This window comes from Lissotriton vulgaris, chromosome 6 (genome assembly GCF_964263255.1).
Source record: "Lissotriton vulgaris chromosome 6, aLisVul1.2, whole genome shotgun sequence".
In the NCBI taxonomy this organism is placed as follows: Eukaryota; Metazoa; Chordata; class Amphibia; order Caudata; family Salamandridae; genus Lissotriton; species Lissotriton vulgaris.
Window position 1 is genome coordinate 241,833,718 of NC_141694.1, and position 18,792 is coordinate 241,852,509.

An 18,792-nucleotide genomic window follows, 5' to 3' on the forward strand; every position below is an offset into this window, starting at 1 on the left:
TAGTCAGGTATTATAAGTAGTGTGAGAAGGAAGGGTGGAATTCCGTGTAATAAAGATCACTAATAAATACACAATGTCTCAAGTTAAAAAATCAGAACTCTGCTCCCTTAAAAATACTCCTACATTTGCAGCAGAATTTTTACCTTTTCAGTATTAACAAATAGTAAGCATGGGAGTAAAATCTGTTCCGTTCGCGGAATTTGCGGATTTTCTGCAATTTCGCAGTCCGCGAATCTCGCGGAATTGCAGAAAAATCCACGAAATTGCGTGCGAGACAGATTTTCAAAAACTGAACTACATGAAGCACTTACAGGGTTACAGCAGGTGCCCAAGTTGAAGCTAATTTCTTTGTAACCACTTACAAAATGGTTACAAAGAAATTAAATTCAACTTGGGCACCTGCTGTAACCCTGTAAAGGCTTCCTGAGCGGTGCCTCCAGAGTTGTTGCCTACTTGCAACTATTCTCTGGCCCTGCTCTGACCCTCGAAGCAGGGTCAGAGAATAGTTACAAATATGGCGCAATGCTCCAGGCTGTCACAAAAATTAAACCACAACAGGAAGCACTTACAGATAAGGAAGCAGGTGCCGTACTTGAAGCTCAAATTCAGTAACACATTAACCAGCCCCTGTTTGAGGCTGGGCAGGTGTGCTTTCTCCCCATAATCTACAGTGGTGAACCGGAGGGTGCTGTGATGAACCAGAAGGTGCAGTTGTGAACCAGAGGGTGCTGTGATGAACCAGAGGGTGGCAGTGGTGAACCAGAGGGTGGCAGTGGTGCACCAGAGGGTGCTCTGATGAACCAGAGGGTGGCAGTGATGCACCAGAGGTTGGCAGTTATGAACCAGAGGGTGACAGTGATGACCCAGAGGGTGGCAGTGGTGAACCAGAGGGTGGCAGTGATGAACCGGAGGGTGGCAGTGGTGAATGAGAGGGTAGCAGTGGTGAACAAGAGGGTGGCAGTGGTGAACCAGAGTTTGCTGTGATGAACCAGAGGGTGGCAGTGATGAACCAGAGGGTGACAGTGATGAACCAGAGGGTGGCAGTGGTGAACCAGAGGGTGGCAGTGGTGAACCAGAGGGCGGCAGTGGTGAACCAGAGGGTGACAGTGATGAACCAGAGGGTGACAGTGGTGAACCAGAGGGTGGCAGTGATCAACCAGAGGGTGGCAGTGGTGAACCAGAGGGTGGCAGCGATGAACCAGAGGGTGGCAGTGATGAACCAGATGGTGGCAGGGGTGAACCACATGGTGGGAGTGGTGAACCAGAGGTTGCTGTGATGAACCAGAAGGTGGCAGTGGTGAACCAGAAGGTGGCAGTAGTGAACCAGAGGGTGGCAGTGATGAACCAGAGGGTGGCAATGATGAACCAGAGTGTGGCAGGGGTGAACCAGAGGGTGGCAGTGGTAAACCAGAGGGTGGCAGTGGTGAACCAGAGGGTGGCAGTGATGAACCAGAGGGTGGCAGTGATGAACCAGAGGGTGACAGTGGTGAACCAGAGGGTGCTGTGATGAATCAGATGGTGGCAGGTGTGAACCAGAGGGTGCTGTGATGAACCAGAGGGTGGCAGTGAGAAACCAGAGGGTGGCAGTGGTGAACCAGAGGGTGGCAGTGATAAACCTGAAGGTGACAATGATGATCCAGAGGGTGGCATTGGTGAACCAGAAGGTGGCAGTGGTGAACCAGAGGGTTCTGTGATGACCCAGCGGGTGGCAGTGATGAACCAGAGGGTGACAGTGATGAACCAGAGGGCGACAATGGTGAACCAGAGGGTGGCAGTGGTGAACCAGAGGTTGGCAGTGATGAACCAGAGGGTGGCAGTGATGAACCAGAGGGTGGCAGTGATGAACCAGAGGGTGATGCTGCTAAGTGCCCGGGAGCCCTGTGTGTGTGTGCCCCAGCGTTGCTGAGCTTCCCATGGGTTGGGAGCCCACGCGCTACTGAACTGCCTCGGGCCCAGTGGGTGTAAGCCCCGGAGCCCTCTCAGTGTGAACATCATTCGTGCTTAATTGCCTGGGAGCCCTCTGGATGTGAGCACACATTGTGCTAAGTGCCTCCCTGCCCCCAGTACATATATACCTGTACCGCACAGCACCATTGTGCTCTTGCACCATGAAGTCTGGTGCCTGGATGCTCCTGATCAGGGTAGGTACCAGGCATGGAGCACCCGCATGCCACTGCACCCTACTGCCCAGTGCCAGCATATGCCTGTACGGGGCAGTTTGGTATGAGATGGGACATTGTCCAGCAGCAGCAGCTGCATGCGCCTGAACCCACTGAGCAGGATCAGAATGGCTTTGTACCAACACGTGCAGCAGAGCTATCTTGGACATCTGAAGGATTCTGGGTTCCTGTGCCAAACGTATTTTTGCATCCATGAGTTTCCCGAGCGCCATCCCCGTGTAGCTCCTGTGACCAGGAGGCTGCTTTCTCCTCATCTGCTGCTCTGCTCAGTTTCTGAGCCATTATAAACAATATGCATGTGAACTCGCAAAGAAGCACCACCCGTTTGGCCCTGTCCACCACACACTAGTAGTATGAAACGTCTTCCCGCCTGTCCCCTCTATAATGGCCAGCTCACTCAAGGGACCTCGGCGCCTTTTGGAGCGGTGGCAAGTTACAGGCGCACATGGTCACATATTTGTGCAAATGGCACAAAAATCCGCAAGTTCGCAGGAAAATTCTCGAACTCGTGGATTTTTTTTGCCATTTCGCACGAATTTGCGGACCGCGAATTAGCAAATTTTCCCCATACTTAACAAATAGCAGGAGTAGTTCAGATATTTTCTAAAATCCTCCAATTGCAAAATGCACTCTAGCTGAATTGTTACAAGCTGGAATATGTTGTATGTGTGATTGAAACAAAACATACATTACCATATGGAACTATTTTTTTACACAAGCAAAATGTTTGTGGAGCTGCTCATTCTCCTGTACACACCAGAAATATGCTGTGGTTTTCTCTCCTTTCTCCATCCCACAACCCACTTACTCCAGGAGTAACGCAAGAGATAAATGTACTTGTCCACCAATCACTGCAGACATACATTTAAAACTCTTTCCAGGCTAAAATAGTATCTACAAGACATATGTGAATACCAAAAATCATAGGAGCATCTCACTGTTCAACTACATCTCCAGGAAACCCATCCCAGAACCTCCAAAATCCCACCTATAACCATAAACACACAAATGTAAGCCTACCATACCTTTGGTAGTTGATCTTACAAATGCCAAACTTCAACTATGCCAATTCTTAATTCTGTCACTCAGGAAGTAGCGTTTACAGTTCTTTTATGGACATCTAATTTACACCTAAATATTTCAAATGCTTTGTGAGTAGTGTAGAGCTATAGTATATGACCATACAGCAAACAATTATTCTTTCTTTGTTTCATACATTGATATAACATTGTAACCCGAGAAAATAAATAAGGATAGATAACAATAAGATGAGGATAGTACGTTTGAATACATAATATGAAATGCAAACAACTAGTACTATAAACTGGGAACCATAGTTATACTTTTTTGTCTAATTTGGAACCTGAAAGTTTTACCATTGGGTGAATCATCTTGCATTGATTAGTACTTTGTCTGTTATTAGAATATTGGAATGTTGAGCACTCCATTAAAAACAGTGAATTGATCTGGGCTTCTAATGTGTAGGAGAAGCCCCGAGCATCAACATTCCATTATTTAACAAAGGCCTCACGGAGCCCGAGGGGATTTCTACCCCATCGGACACCGTGATGGCTTTTGTTTTAGAAAGTAGAACATCTGCCCTCCAGGGGAGGAATGTTTTAATCGCCTTAGAGCCCTCTATAGCGGCACTACATGCCATTAAAGGCCCACTCCCTTGTTAAAGGTCCTCTCTTTCGCCTTGGGCCTTTACCTCTGGAGCAGACTTTTATTGGCTGATAGAGCCCGCTACGGCGAGCTCCACGGCTTTAAGATGCCCCTCTTGTCTAAGAAGGGCAATAATGATGGCATTTTGCAAATTTACAAATGTAATTTTGCTGTTAAGCTTCTTTCAAACTGATTATTTCGTGACAAACATAATTACTGCACATAGAGATTCTGGCTGAAGAAATAACCAGATTGAGATGTTCTCACGTTGTTTTGACGGTTTTATTTTAATGACTTTTATTTGATCAGGCCATTGTGTACTCTGGATACCTCGTAAAAATATCTTCCTTATACTTTTTACAATGTGGGCTGCTTCCTATGAACCGTATAACTTGGAAAACCCAGCTGTCACCCAGAACTGAAAGGGCAAAGACACAAAACATGTGAATGCAAATATAATTCAATACTAAGAACTTGAACTGAAGCTCCCCTCGAACATTAAAGTGCCATGTTCCTTTTATAGCATTTCTTGTTTAATGTTCTCTGCAGTGTTAAATGTGACTCTAACTTAAAGCACTAACAAGCTGAAGAATGGCTGAATATAATACAGATTTGAAGTGGAGCCTCTGAGACACATTGGTCAAGTTCACTAAACTTGTTTTGCACCTGCGTATATCGAAGGCGCAGAAAAAGACAATTTCTGCTTCGAAATTCCACATTTTGGTTCACAAGATAAGTGCCTTTTCTGAGGATGTCAACGTAAAGTGAACACAATTTTCTACGCAGAAAAACCAAGCATAAAAGTCACCAGGTATATGCCTCTGCCGGTTTTATTTTGTATTTGGTCCTGTGGAATGCTTATATCTCTAAAGAATACTTGTAGATGTGATTACATTACACATGTTCAAAGCCTATTTCAGACTGACAAGATGGCATGCACGCCTGTTTGAACATCAGGACGAAAGACAATGCCAGGTTATTGCAACCAAATGTATTTAGCCTTCTTTTAATAACAAAATTCATGGATCTCTGCCAGTGGAATAGTGCAAAATGTTGCCTCCCCCAGAATGTGAAGAGAAGCCTCTGATTTGTGCATATCTCACAGATATTCATTGACCTTAGGTTGAATGAGGCCCCACTGAAGGGCAAGGGGCCCCCTAAAATGTTGGGGACCCCTGTGCCACAGGGGCTGCAGGGATCTGCGCTAGGTTTCTGGAGCCACAATTACTAGAGGCTTGCACTTCCCTTGAGTCACGCAAGGGGATGCAAGGTGCTGCAAGCTGCTAACTGGGATTTAATAGACCTCGCAAAGCCACCTTGAGCAGCTCTGCGTGGTTTGATAAGTCCAAGGTAACTTAAGACATTGCATTTCCCTGCCTTGTGTTACCTTGCAGCAGGCAGCCGATTCATTGTATAGTATGGGCGTTCCCACATATCCATCCATGGATTTTTGCGCATTTCCAGATTTGCAAACAGTTGTAAACATGAGAATGCGTCAAAATGGAACACCTCCCAGGCCCAGGTGTAATGAGGAGAAATGTCTTCATTTCTCCTTCTTACTTCCTTTTTCTTTGTGTGATGCATTTCGCACCACATATAGATAAAGGAAAACACCTTTAAGGATTGTTTTTATGCAGGAAGCTGGCCCTTCCTGCACACACACAATCCTACTTGTAACGCAGGGACCAGCTTGCGTTGGCTGCACCAGTGCAAGGAGGCAGGAGAAATGCATCAGATCTTTGTAGATATGGTGCATTTCTGATGTTTCCTTTCATGTAACGAAGGGCAGAAAGTTGCCTTTCTCCGTTGCGTGATTTCCTTGTAAATCTGGACCCTGGTCTGCAAGAGTGCATGTTATCAAGCAGGTTATTGTCAGAGGAAAGTGGCATTAGAACTTGCCAAAGCCTAAGGGCATACAATAGATTTCTGTCAGAGTATGAGTCTGAGGGTGTGTATGCAAGGACTTGAGGTTGTGATGGTTGTCAAATGTAAACACCAGAAACACTACAGCACACTGCCCACCGAAGCCAGCAAGATGTGTGTTTCTCATGCGGCTAAAATGGCTTGCCCTTAAGCAACGAGCCATTTGGAAATGCCTGTCCTGTTTACCTGGCGGTGATGCAAGGTAAGCAATGATTACACGTGGTATAATGTGTGCTTATAATATGTTTGGCTATCTTACAAATGGTCTCAGAGTTAGCAACCAAAGAAGAAAGTGAAACAATTACAGAAAGGATAGGGAAGACATCAAAAAGAGAAACTGGCCTGAGAATTATGACCAGATGGTGAAAGGTGCACGAAGACAGATATACGCTGTCTTGTCTCTCCTCAGTTCGCTCAGATATGCTCTCAAAAGCACCAGCTCCTGACCGGATCCCTAAGAGACAACTCATCACAGGGTATTCCGCACCAGCACATAGATGCCAAGGTTTTAGATTCCTATGTGTGACATTTTCATAATTTCAATGTAATTATGAGTGACATTTCAATGACAATGAGTGACACTTTCTCGTGAGCAAAATCAAGCAATGAAGACGAGGGAAACCAATAAATATCAGAAATGACCCATTTGAGCAACGAGATGGTTTTTAGAATCATGGGTTCAAACACCCACAGTTAAGCAGGCACTTTATCAGAAGCCGGAAAGGTAGTTGTGTCTATGTCATGGGATTTATGTAAGAAATGAGCCTCTTGTGTGAGTAAGTCTAAAAAAAAAGCTGCACCATGCCTGTTACTTGCACTAGGACAATAATCTACTTCGCTTTTCTAATACTGTAGCTCTGGAAACATTTCTGCTGTCACAAAGAACAACGCAATACGTAAGTCATGTTTAGCCATTATGTCCAATGTGAAGGGACCTGACATACTTGTATTGCCCTCTCCCATCCTGTATAGTTTCCTGTGACACAATATGCACAATGATCCCCTGAAACACAGTCAGTCCTTTTCACAAAGATTCTCTACCTACTCCTCACACTTAGGGGCATATGTACAAGCCCCTATCGCCACCACAACGTCACTTATATTGATGTTGTGGCGGCGATAGGGGCTGCACCTTCTGTACACAGCAGCGTTAAACCACTTACCGTGGCTTAACTCTGCCTTGTAAATAAGGTCCCTTTCACGCTGAGACATCAGCGCCACTGTTAAAAACAGATCCAGATGTGCAATACTAAAATACGCCACTGACTGGGAGAAAATATCACAAGCCACAACTGTAATCTGGATGCTGTGTTGAATAAAATAGTGTACAGTATTGTGTAAGTACAGACTCCTTCCACTTGTGCGCATATTAAAAGGAACTGCATTATCTTTGGTTCATTTGTTGGCTTCAAAATAACAGTTTAGCATGACCATAAAATTCACATTATTTTGGGAAAAGCATTGTTAATGTTTTTAGTCATAATCTGAAACAGAACAAGTTAGTGCTTCCAAAGGAGGTGCACGTTCATATTGACATGATTGCAGATAAACTTTATCAGATTGGCTCGCACAAAGAATAACTTCTATGTGTGCTCCTTTTATCAGAACAATTACCTTTCATTTGGTCTTTTTCTAATACTACACACTGATATGAGCAGCATTTAGACTGTACTCAACACGCAGTACTGCCCACGATGCGACACTGCCCGGGTCAGGGGTAGGACCGTGTTAGCACCACACACACACATGCATGCACATGCATGTGCACACACACACACACACACATGAATCTTTCAATGCCTGGTGACCAGTACGAGGGAGGAGGTGGCCAGGCAACCACTGGCTCCAATCTAGGGTGACCAACGGTCCGTAAATTTCATGGACCGTCCGTCATTTTGGTGTGATGTTCGTTGTTCGTAATCATTCCTTTTACGGATGCCTTTTGTCCGTAATTTTGGAGATTAATTACAGCGAGCTGTGCTGTTCCCCTGCGAGAAGCCCCAAGAGATTAAAAGTTCTCAGGGGCCAGCTTGCAATTCTCTTTTGAACTCCAGAGGCTGCAGCAGCCCCTCACTGAGCTCGATTAGACTGTGGACAGGTCCATAGTCATTCTGACTGAGGCCGATTATCCCCTTTCAAATGACAATGTGTCATCTGCCTTTAGCATATCATGTGCAAGTGAGTGCCTTGGAGACCAGTGACTCACTTGGAGCCAGTAGATCATAGTTGGTGATTACAGAGGAGCTTTCCCCAAACAGAGTACTGTGGGGAATTTGCGGCCTTGTGTAATTTGCCAATGTTGTTCATTGAGAGTGACGGGGCAGGAGCAGTGATGGGACAGGAGCAGTGACGGGGCGGGAGAAGTTATGGAGCAGGAGAAGTGACTGGGCGGGAGTGGTGATGGGGCAGGAGTGATGATGGGGCGGGAGAGGTGACAGGGCAGGAGAAGTGATTAGGCATGATAAGGAGCAGTGACTGGGCAGGAGCAGTGACCGGACATGTACAGTGAACAGGGCAGGAGCAGTGAACGGGGCAGGAGCAGTTAACGGGGCAGAAGCAGTTATGGGGCAGGAGAAGTGATCGGGCATGAGCAGGACTGCTGACCAGACAGGAACACTGAATGGCAGGAGCGGTGACAGGGTAGGAGAAGTGATGGGACAGGAGAAGTGACGGGGCAGGATAAGTGACGGGGCAGGAGAAGTAACCGGGCGGGAGAAGTGACTTGTACTTATGTTCTTTTCGAATGTCTGACATAATATCGACAGACAGAATATCGAAATACCAAAATATCGGCACAAAAATATCGACATCAAAAATATCGGAATCATATCTTCATAAAGGTAAGTACAAAAATATCGAAAAAATAATATCGTAGTACAAAAATATCGGAATTAAAAATATTGTTTTTTTAAATGTATTAATAATAATGTAAAAATAATTTTAAAATACATATAATTTTAAAAAAATTAAATAAAAATATTAAAACAAAATTAAAACTAATACATATACATTTAAAATAAATAAAACACTTAATAATTTAATGTAATTTTTTTTTTTATGTTATTAAATTGATTTAATGTAATTTTTTTTGTTTTTACCCTGTACGCCTGTACCCCAAAAACCCAAAACTGACCCTGAACCCTAAAAATATCCCTGTACCCCAAAAACCCAAAACTGACCCTGAACCCTAAAAATACCCCTTTACCCAAAAACTGAAAACTGACCCTGAACCCTAAAAATACCCCTTTACCCAAAAACTGAAAACTGACCCTGAACCCTAAAAATACCCCTTTACCCAAGAACTGAAAACTGACCCTTATCCCTAAAAATACCCCTTTCCCCTAAAACTGAAAACTGACCCTGAACCCGAAAAATACCCCTTTACCCAAAAACTGAAAACTGACCCTGAACCCTAAAAATACCCCTTTACACAAGAACTGAAAACTGACCCTGAACCCTAAACATACCCCTTTACCCAAAAACTGAAAACTGACCCTGAACCCTAAAAATACCCCTTTACCCAAAAACTGAAAACTGACCCTGAACCCTAAAAATACCCCTTTACCCAAAAACTGAAAACTGACCCTGAACCCTAAAAATACTCCTTTACCCCAAATTAATTAATATTATTTAATTACCAATTAATTATTAATTAACAATAACAATAAAGTAAATATATTAGCACATTAGCTGTAATTAATTTAATTTAATAATTAATATTATTTTTCCCAATTAATTAATTAAGAATAACAAAAAAATATATATAAAAAATTACTATAATTAATGTAATTAACTAATTAATATTAATTAATTACCAACTAATTAATAATTAAAAATATGTACAAAATTATATTAATTAATTAACTAATTAATATACATTAATTACCATTTAATTATTAATTAAAATATGTACAAACATATATTAATTATTTTAATTATTATTAAATTACTTCCCACCCTATTCCCCTATAAACCCATAACCCGCTACAGAACATATTTATCAATTAATCAATTAATTAAAATTAATTAAAAATTAATTCTCAATTAATTAATTAATAATTCCTACTAATTAATAATTAATTTAACATAATTAAATTACTTCCCACCCTATTCCCCTATAAACCCACAACCCGCTACAGTAGTAAAAGACAATATTTAATTAAATTACATTAAAAATAAATAATAAAACATAATAAATACAATATAATATACACAAAATGTATTTAAAAATTGATATTAGTAACATCGAAGTTATTTATTTCAATATTATTGACATCAATATTTAAAACTTCGATATTACTGATATCATACTAATATCGATATTAAGACTGTCGATATTACTTACCTTCGATATTTTGTCCCATCGATATTTAAACTTCGATATTATTGTATATCGATATTTAAAACTCGATATTTTGTCTGTGTACCGTTCTTTTCCTATTTATTTATATACTATTGCATGACATCCACTGATGTGCCTGCAAAGCATACCTTTTGTCCCACATTTTTTCCTGAAATTTGACCTCCTGTCCTGAATTTTCGTCCGCATTTTTACACTCACCATCCTGAATTTGCACTCATGCCAGTTAGCCACCCTACTCTAATCAGGGACAGGCTCAGGCTCACAGAAGGTGAGACCTGTAGTAAAGGCTCTACTCTGACGCTGGCGTTCGTGCAAGGAAAAACAAAACTGCTGCCTGCGGAGGACATAGATGGGCTACCGCAGCCTCAATAAACCAGGGCAGAACTTCAGATAACACCAGCTGGCAGCTGAAAGCACATTTGTCAGTGAGAGAGAGAGCGACACTCCAGCACTTTCTGAGACTAGAACATAGAAAATAAATAAATGGCATGAGCACTAGGCAACCAGCCTCTTTTAAATGCGGCTCCAAGCAGATAAGTTCATCTTTTTTTTTCTCACTGTTTACTATTAATGATATTTACATTGTATCTTTTAATTGATGACATTTGTAATCTTTTGAAATGACCTTTGTAATGTATTTGTTTCAATATTTGGTGATTACTGACTCTATACTTGCTTATTATACACATTTACTCCTTTGATTGCATTACTACCTTCTATGATGCTGAAGTGGAGAAGCCTGACTTCTCTTGGTAACTTTATTTTTCATGTTCGATCTAGCGATCTAATTACAATGTTTTATTCCTGTTTGGATTTATTTTATCACTGACTGACTCACTCGTTTCAGTTCCCCACCCCCGCCCCCTCTTTCCTATCGTGCTCCGACCTCCAATTTATGGAGGCCGGCTTCCACACTTTCTCCCCACTCCCGTTTTATTTCGGGACTCGGTCCAACTTGATCCTTGTTTTTATTTGAACACACGCGCGAGGATTAGACTCACCTGCTTGCGCTCGCTCTCTCCCCTTCGCGCTCTTCAGTCTCCATCGGCCTGTCTCCTCGGCTTTACCGAGCCGGGCCTGCTCAACGCGACATTTAAGGTAAGAACCTTAGCAACACACACGCACGGTCGTGTGTTTGCTAGGGTCTTTCCTCTGATATAGAAAGCCTCCCCATGTTTGACCAAGCATTTCTGACAGTTTGTTAACGCGATCAGTTGTTCTTTATCGAGCCAACTCTAAACATAATTATTAATCGTATTTTTGGACCAAATTAACACCGTTTTTAATATCCTACCCTTGATTCTTTTTTGGTATCCTTAAACTTACATAAAAAAAGGGAGGTTTATTATTATCTTTACTATTTTACCCCTATAAATATATTTAAAAAAAAGGTAAGAGAAAGGAAAATGATAACTAATATACTATATATTTAATCCTTCCTACTTACCTAATTATGCCTGAAATGGACTCAGATTATGGAAATACCCCCTTACACAACATGATTCACAGAGGAATGAGATCATGCATGTTTTCAACACTTTCTAGGGTTATGGCGTCAAAGAAGCCTCCTTCCTCCGGGGAGGATGGCGCTGCACTACTTGAATATAACCCTATAAATGATGACGAAGTGATTGAAATAAGAGGTAAAAAATCCAGGAAAAGAAATAACATAGATTATACCTCAAAGAGCACTACAGGTCATAGTACCTCAAGCTTCATGGGAGAGCCTCACTCCTCAGATGCTTCGGGTGTCCTTAGCGGCACAACATTTAAAGGTGTCCCTCGCGGCACAACGTTTAAAGGTGTCCCCCGCGGCACAAACTATCCAAGTGCTCAAGACATCAATCTCAATTTCTTCCATGATGATATTGATCATGATGATATTAATTCCGAATTCCCTGATGAGTACATCCTCGACCTGGACGAAGATAACCAGGAATTTGACTCGCATCTCTTTGATGATAATACTCCTTCCTCCTCCAAAGATAATATTTTGGATCCTCCAGGAGAAGAGATGTTCTCTCCTCTTAACATTAGGCATCCTCGCAGCTCAGAATGGTTTCCCCAAGATCACGTTGGTAAATTTATTGCAAAGTGGTTAAGAAACCCTTTGGAGAGAGGCACCCGAAATCTAAGATCTAAATGCTCAAGACCATCTATTGAAGGCAAGGTCTGTAATACTCCGAACCTTGACCCGAGCTTAATAAATACCTTTTTAAACTCGGAAGTAATCCTAGAAAGGGGATGGAAAGGTCCCTTAAAATTTGTCAGGACCGTCTCCTTGATGTTTTAGGACCTCTGGCCAAAATCATTGATGCCGCTGAGGATAGCTACATTACTGGTTCTCCTCTTGACACCAATACTATCCGTGGCTGGAGCCACAGGGCTTTAGTTTTATTGGGCAACACCAATGCCAGGCTCAACTCAGAAAGAAGAAGGGTTGTGCTTACTAAAATTAGCCCTAAACTAAGTGATCTAGCTGATAAAGAGCCCTCTCTTAATCCCAAGGGCCTACTCTTTGGTGAAGATCTAATTAAAACATTGGGCAAATATGTTTCCACTTTTACTGCTCTGGATAAAACACGCCAAAACATGAAACGTGTTTTCAACTCCAGCAACCTTTTTGGCAGGGCCGGAAGAAGGGTCCAATCTTCCGGCCGCTTTAATCGCAGGCCCTACCCCAGATCCAGGGGTTTCGGTGGAAGAGGCTTCCAACCCTCCAAGCAAGCTCAATTCTTCCCTTCAAGAGGAAGAGGTTTCCGGTCCAGAGGCTTCAGAGCAAGAGGAGCTACTAATGACACCAATTCTCAGAGTGAGTACTACAATTCCTTATTCCGTTCCCCTTTCTTCCCCAAAAGTGGGAGGCAGGCTAAAATTCTTTGCCCAAAGTTGGAATCTTATTACTCAAGATCCTTGGGTTCTAAATACCGTAAATGGGTTTACTATAGATTTTACAGAGACTCCTATACAAACTTCACTGCCCAGAGAAATTCCACTTACCCAAGCTCAGGAAAAGATTATAGAGGAGGAGATATCCTCAATGCTAAATAAATTTGAGAGAACTCAACAAATACCTTGTCTACAGACACTTCAAGATGGAAGGCATTCATCTCCTCAGGGATTTGTTGTTAGAAGGGGACTGGTTTGTCAAATTAGACCTGAAAGACGCTTACTTTACCATTCCTATGGCCAAGGAACATCAACCCTTCCTTCAGTTCATTTGGAAAAACCGACTGTTTCAATTCCAAGCTCTTCCTTTCGGCCTATCATAAGCCCCTTAGTGTTTCACCAAGATAGTGAGATCGGTCGCTTCATCTCTGAGAGAGAAGAGAATTCGCATGATCGTTTACTTAGATGACATCCTTAAAATGTCTCAGGTTTATTCTCAAATTCTTCAAGATCTCAAAACTGTAGTAGACCTTTTAGAGAATCTGGGTTTTATTGTAAACAAAGAAAAATCCATACTATCTCCCTCAAAGTCCATGGAATTCCTGGGTTTCACTGTAGACACCACCAATTGTCTTCTTCTTCTTCCACCAAAGAAGATTACCAAAATCAAACATAAAACATGTTCTGAAACAGCAGAATCTTTCCCTGAGGGAATTAGCCAGGCTCCTGGGTCTTCTTTCTTCTTCCATCCAAGCCATCTTTCCGGGCCCCCTAAATTATTGAGCCCTTCAAAGGATAAAAGCAAAGGCTCTGATATCAGGACAGTGTTTCTTTGAACCAAGAAACCTTAGTGAAACTGACCTGGTGGTTAGAGAACCGGGATGCTTGGAACGGACGAGCGATATTTGGTTCAGCACCAGATTTTATCTTCGAATCAGATGCAAGCCTTCGTGGCTGGGGTGCCTGTCTCCTAGATCAGAACACTGGGGGAGTTTGGTCTCAGGAAGAATCTTTACACCACATACATTTTTTGGAACTCACTGCAGGTCTTTACGCATTGATGAGCTTCAAGCACTCCCTTGAGGGCAGATCTGTTATTCTCAAAATGGACAATATGTCAGCAGTAGCTTACATAAATCGCCTAGGAGGTACCAAATCAGTAGACCTCTCAAATTTGCCAAAAAACTCTGGATGTTCTGCCTAGAACACAAGATCTCTCTGAGAGCAGAATACCTTCCAGGGAAATCCAACCTTTGTGCGGATTGGAACTCAAGATTACTCTTGGATCACACCGACTGGTAACTCAAAATCTCTGTGTTCAATTCTCTCAACAATCTTTGGGGTCCCTTCGAAATAGATCTATTCGCGAGCAGACTGACATTTCATTTAGAGAATTATTACAGCTGGATGCTCGACCCGGATGCTCTAGCGTTGAACGCCTTTCTCCATTCTTGGGAAGGGATCAACGCATATGCCTTTCCTCCCTTCGCTATGATCCAGAGAGTCCTTCAGAAGGTGAGACACCAACACGCTTCAATTGTCCTGGTAACTCCCTTTTGGCCATCCAAAGCCTGGTTTCCAACTACTCTGGAACTGGCTTACGGCCTTCCATTCCTTATTCCTCCCCTCAAGGACCTACTTTCAGAAGTAGAAGGTCAAATTCACCCTCTTGTTCAAACAGGAAATTTGAACCTTCTTGCCTGGAGAGTGTCAGGAGATCCAATGATCTCGCAGGACTTTCGTCAACAGCTTCAACTCTCCTCGGAGAGTCTTGGGCCCCTGAAACACACTACAGGTATAACAACATTTGGAAAATGTGGTTACATTGGTGCCTGGAAAGGAACCTGGATTCTGTACAAGCTCCTATCGTTGATATAGCTAATTTCCTTGTGGAACAATTTGATAGAGGTCTTAGTTATAGATCTATCAATTGTTACCGGTCAGCAATTTCAGCTGGTCATGCCCTAATCAACGGTAAAACGGCAGGTAAAAAAGCTATTATTTGTAGAATCCTAAAGAGTATTAGACTTAGGCGGCCTCCTAAACCTAGATATCAATCTCTATGGGATGTCAAATTGATTCTTGATCTATTCTGCAGTTGGTCTGACAATTCTCTTTTGAACAGAAAGAACCTTTCAATCAAATTAGCCACTCTTGTTTGTTTGATTTATTGTCGAAGGGTCTCTGATGTCAAAGCTCTTGTTATTTCATATAGGTCTTATGATATTTTTGGTGTCAACTTTGAGCTGCATAGGAGAACCAAGACTATGTCTGATTCTATTTTTTATCCATGTTTTGATATTTGTGAGAAACTTTGTATAGTGGATTGTATGAAAGAATATGACTTAAGAATTAATGCTTTTCACCCTCCTGGTGTATGTCAATTGCTTATTTCTTTTGTTAAACCTCATAAGGGTGTTATCTCTGCCTCTATTGCTAGATGGGTAAAAACCGTTATGAACCTCGCAGGCATGTATGACGTTACCACGCATACCATTACCACGCATACCGTTACAACGCGGCATTTACAACGCATACCATTACAACGCATAGCGCTTTGAGGTGCTGGATAGTGGTAAGTATAAGTTTATATTCCAACTCAAGTCCCCGTGGATACTAGGGAAGGTGTTGGATATAAAATTAAACTTATTCCCTATCCTAGAGCGCCCCCCAGCGCAATGCGTTGTAATGGTATGCGTGGTAATGCCTGCGTTGTAAGTGTAGTGCGTGGTAAAAAATGCGTAGTAACAGTTGTACACCACCTCGCAGGTATCAACTTGGATATTTTCAAACCACATTCTATCAGAGGTGCTATGGCTAGTAAGTCCTTTTGGTCAGGTGGTAAGTTAGATGACATTATTAAAGCTGTAGATTGGTCTAACTCTAGAACTTTTGCTCATCATTATTGCAAACCTATTTCTCACATGTCTGATGTTGTTTTACATGGCTACCAACATGCATAATGGTAGCCTCCGATCTTGTAATGAAATTGCGATTCTCCTATTACCATGACTAGAGAATCTGGATTTCATTAAAGACATGGAGGCTAACATTATCCCTCCCATCCTTTCCCTTGATAGATGGATAAGTTGGTTTTATCTTACAGTTTATGTTTTATATGACACTGTATATGATTTATATACCCTGTATATTACATTTTCATGCTTTGTTTTTCCTTGCTTGTATGATTAAACTTATTTTCATTTTTTAATATGCACTCTCTTTGTTTGTAAATGTTATATCTTTTTCTCTTTTTTTCAGATAATCTTTCATAACTTCTCTGTTGTGATCCTCGGATCGATTTATTCATCTTTCTTCTTCAAGATACACTAAGTGCTTATGGAATTCTACTTCAAGTTTGTTGATTTGTTCCTCCAAGTTTGTTGCTCCGTAGATTGTTCATTCAAGTGGACTGTTCCTGCTATTTTATTGATCCTTTTCTACTTTACACACCGCATTTAATAGAGGCTGGTTGCCTAGTGCTCATGCCATTTATTTGTTTTCTATGTTCTAATATGGAACTTGCTTTATGATGTATGCGGCTGCTTGGTTCTGCATTAAAAGTTGTATGCATAATGTTAGCCTCCTTGTCTTTAATGAAATCCAGATTCTCTAGTCATGGTAATAGGAGAATCGCAACTCTCACTTACTTTTGCGAGAGGGGCCAGGGTGAGAGCTATTTGGTTTAAGGGCTGCCCGCGCCTGCCCGCGCCTCCCTAGAATTATGGCAGCAACTCCCTTGTCAAAAGCGCATCCGCCCGCATTTAAAACTCTGAGGCTTAGCAGCAGCTGAGCTGCAGAGTGTGTGTTGGATCAGGTGGCTGCCTTCGTCAGTGGGGTTGACGGGGTCTGGTGTTTGAGGGGATGAAAATCATTATTGATTTTAATATAAAATGGCAAGAGGGTGCAAGCAGCACTGCAATTGCCGCATCCAGCCTCCTACAAACTTCTGACATCCTGCGCCTTAGCCTATTAAGATCACTGTGTCACACCTGAGTGAGTCAAATGATTGTTTCTGTATCTCTGTAGTAGCCATTGGGCACTGCCTTGTGAAGTCAGTCAGAATGTAATTCTGTGTCGTGTGAATCCTTCCTGTTGATACATTGTATCCAGTTAGGCTACACAGCTTGCTCAGCCAGCCCACAAGCCGGCCGGGCTCAGTTCACACACCATGGTCTGCTGCCACTCCAACTTAAGCTTTAGTCAGCATGGAAGCACTACGGCAGACAGCCAAGGCAGGCGCTATGCCGAAAATGCATGACTTCGCATTTAAGTGCTCTGATGCGGACCACCACGCTGAAATGTGATAGTCTAACACCTGATGCATGGTAATGGCCGTTACTTTGCGAGGGGAGCCATGGTGATGGTAGTTCTGTTCACGGGGGCCCGAACCTCCTCAGACTCCTGGCCATAAGTCCCTCTGCAAACGAGCAGCCGCCTGCACTCAAACTCTCTCAGGCTCAGCAGCAGCTGAGCTGCACAGTGTGAACTTGCTCCAGAGACCGATGTGGGCCGTGGGGTTGGCCAGGTTTGGCATTCCCTTGGATGATCATCATCATGGATTTTCATTTACCGCAGCGCCGCTATGCGAGCAGCGCTGCAATTGCTGAAGCCAGACTCCACAAACTTTTAAAACTGCAGCCGGCAGCAAGACCTGATGTCCTGTTCCTTAGCATATTAAAGTCACAGTGTCACTCCTGAATGAGTCGACTGATTGTCTCAGTAGTAGTCATTGGACACTGCCTTGTGACATCAGTTAGAATGCAATGCCGTGGAGCGTGAATCCTTCCTGTTGATACATTGTAGCCAGTTAGGCTGCACAGCTAGCTCAGCCAGCCCACAAGTCTGCCGTGAGCAGCGTGCACGCCATGGAGCTCTGCTACTCCAACTTTAGTTTTAGGCTGCATAGCAGTGCAGTGCTATGGGAGAAAGATGATGCATGTGCTATGCCTAAAATGCATTTCAGTGTGGTGATGCAGACCACACTGAAATGCAAAGTAACAAAAAGAAAAACACAGTACGCCATATTCAGACCCTTCAACAGGACTCAACTGGATACAAAACAGTAGCTGTTGAGGTGAATGCTCAGTGGAAAAGCAGTGCATGCTCTGTAGTAATGTTTGTCGTTCCATTGTCTTTCAGCTAAGCGTCCACCATTTTGTTTGCCATTCACCTGTTGTTGTGGGGTGGTGCCTGTGGAGGCAGTAGGGGTAGTACTATCAGTAAGAGAGATAGGGGTTGCAGACAAAAGGGCAAAAACATTGGTTCTTAAAGGCTGAAATTTGCAATAAAAGAATCTTCCACAAACTTTATTATTAGCGATCGTTAAAAACTGAAAAGTAATCTCGGAAAGCTTGCTTTGAGCGATAAAAGCTACTCCAGGAAAATACAAAACAAAATGTTTACCTACAGTGAGAAGAGAAAATTCATGAAAACTCCCAAAAACACATCAGTTTTCATTTTTCAATACATCATTTTTAATGTAATGTTTTCATGTACACAAAAATGATTTTCATTTAAAAATGGTTACCTTTAAAGTTATTACAGTGCCTTTATATACTTAAGCAAATCATATTTCAAGTAAGCACAACAGTATAGCTTTTAATGGGAGAATACTTCTTTTCTAGGTAGCTTCTGCATTCTTCAAGTAGGTCATGCGAGCTCTCACATCTCTTGAAATCAGTGCCTTTCATTGATTGCATATGAAGCACTTACTTATAATAATGCAGCAAACAGGCAATAACATGATGGTGGGAGAAAAAGACTGCAATG

The 18,792-nt window shown here is 42.4% G+C and overlaps 1 pseudogene; it reads left to right on the plus strand.

The window, feature by feature from the left end:
• Window positions 1-16,353, plus strand: part of LOC147707073 (uncharacterized) — a 38,615-nt pseudogene extending 22,262 nt beyond the window's left edge.
• The last annotated feature ends 2,439 nt before the right edge of the window (window positions 16,354-18,792 follow it).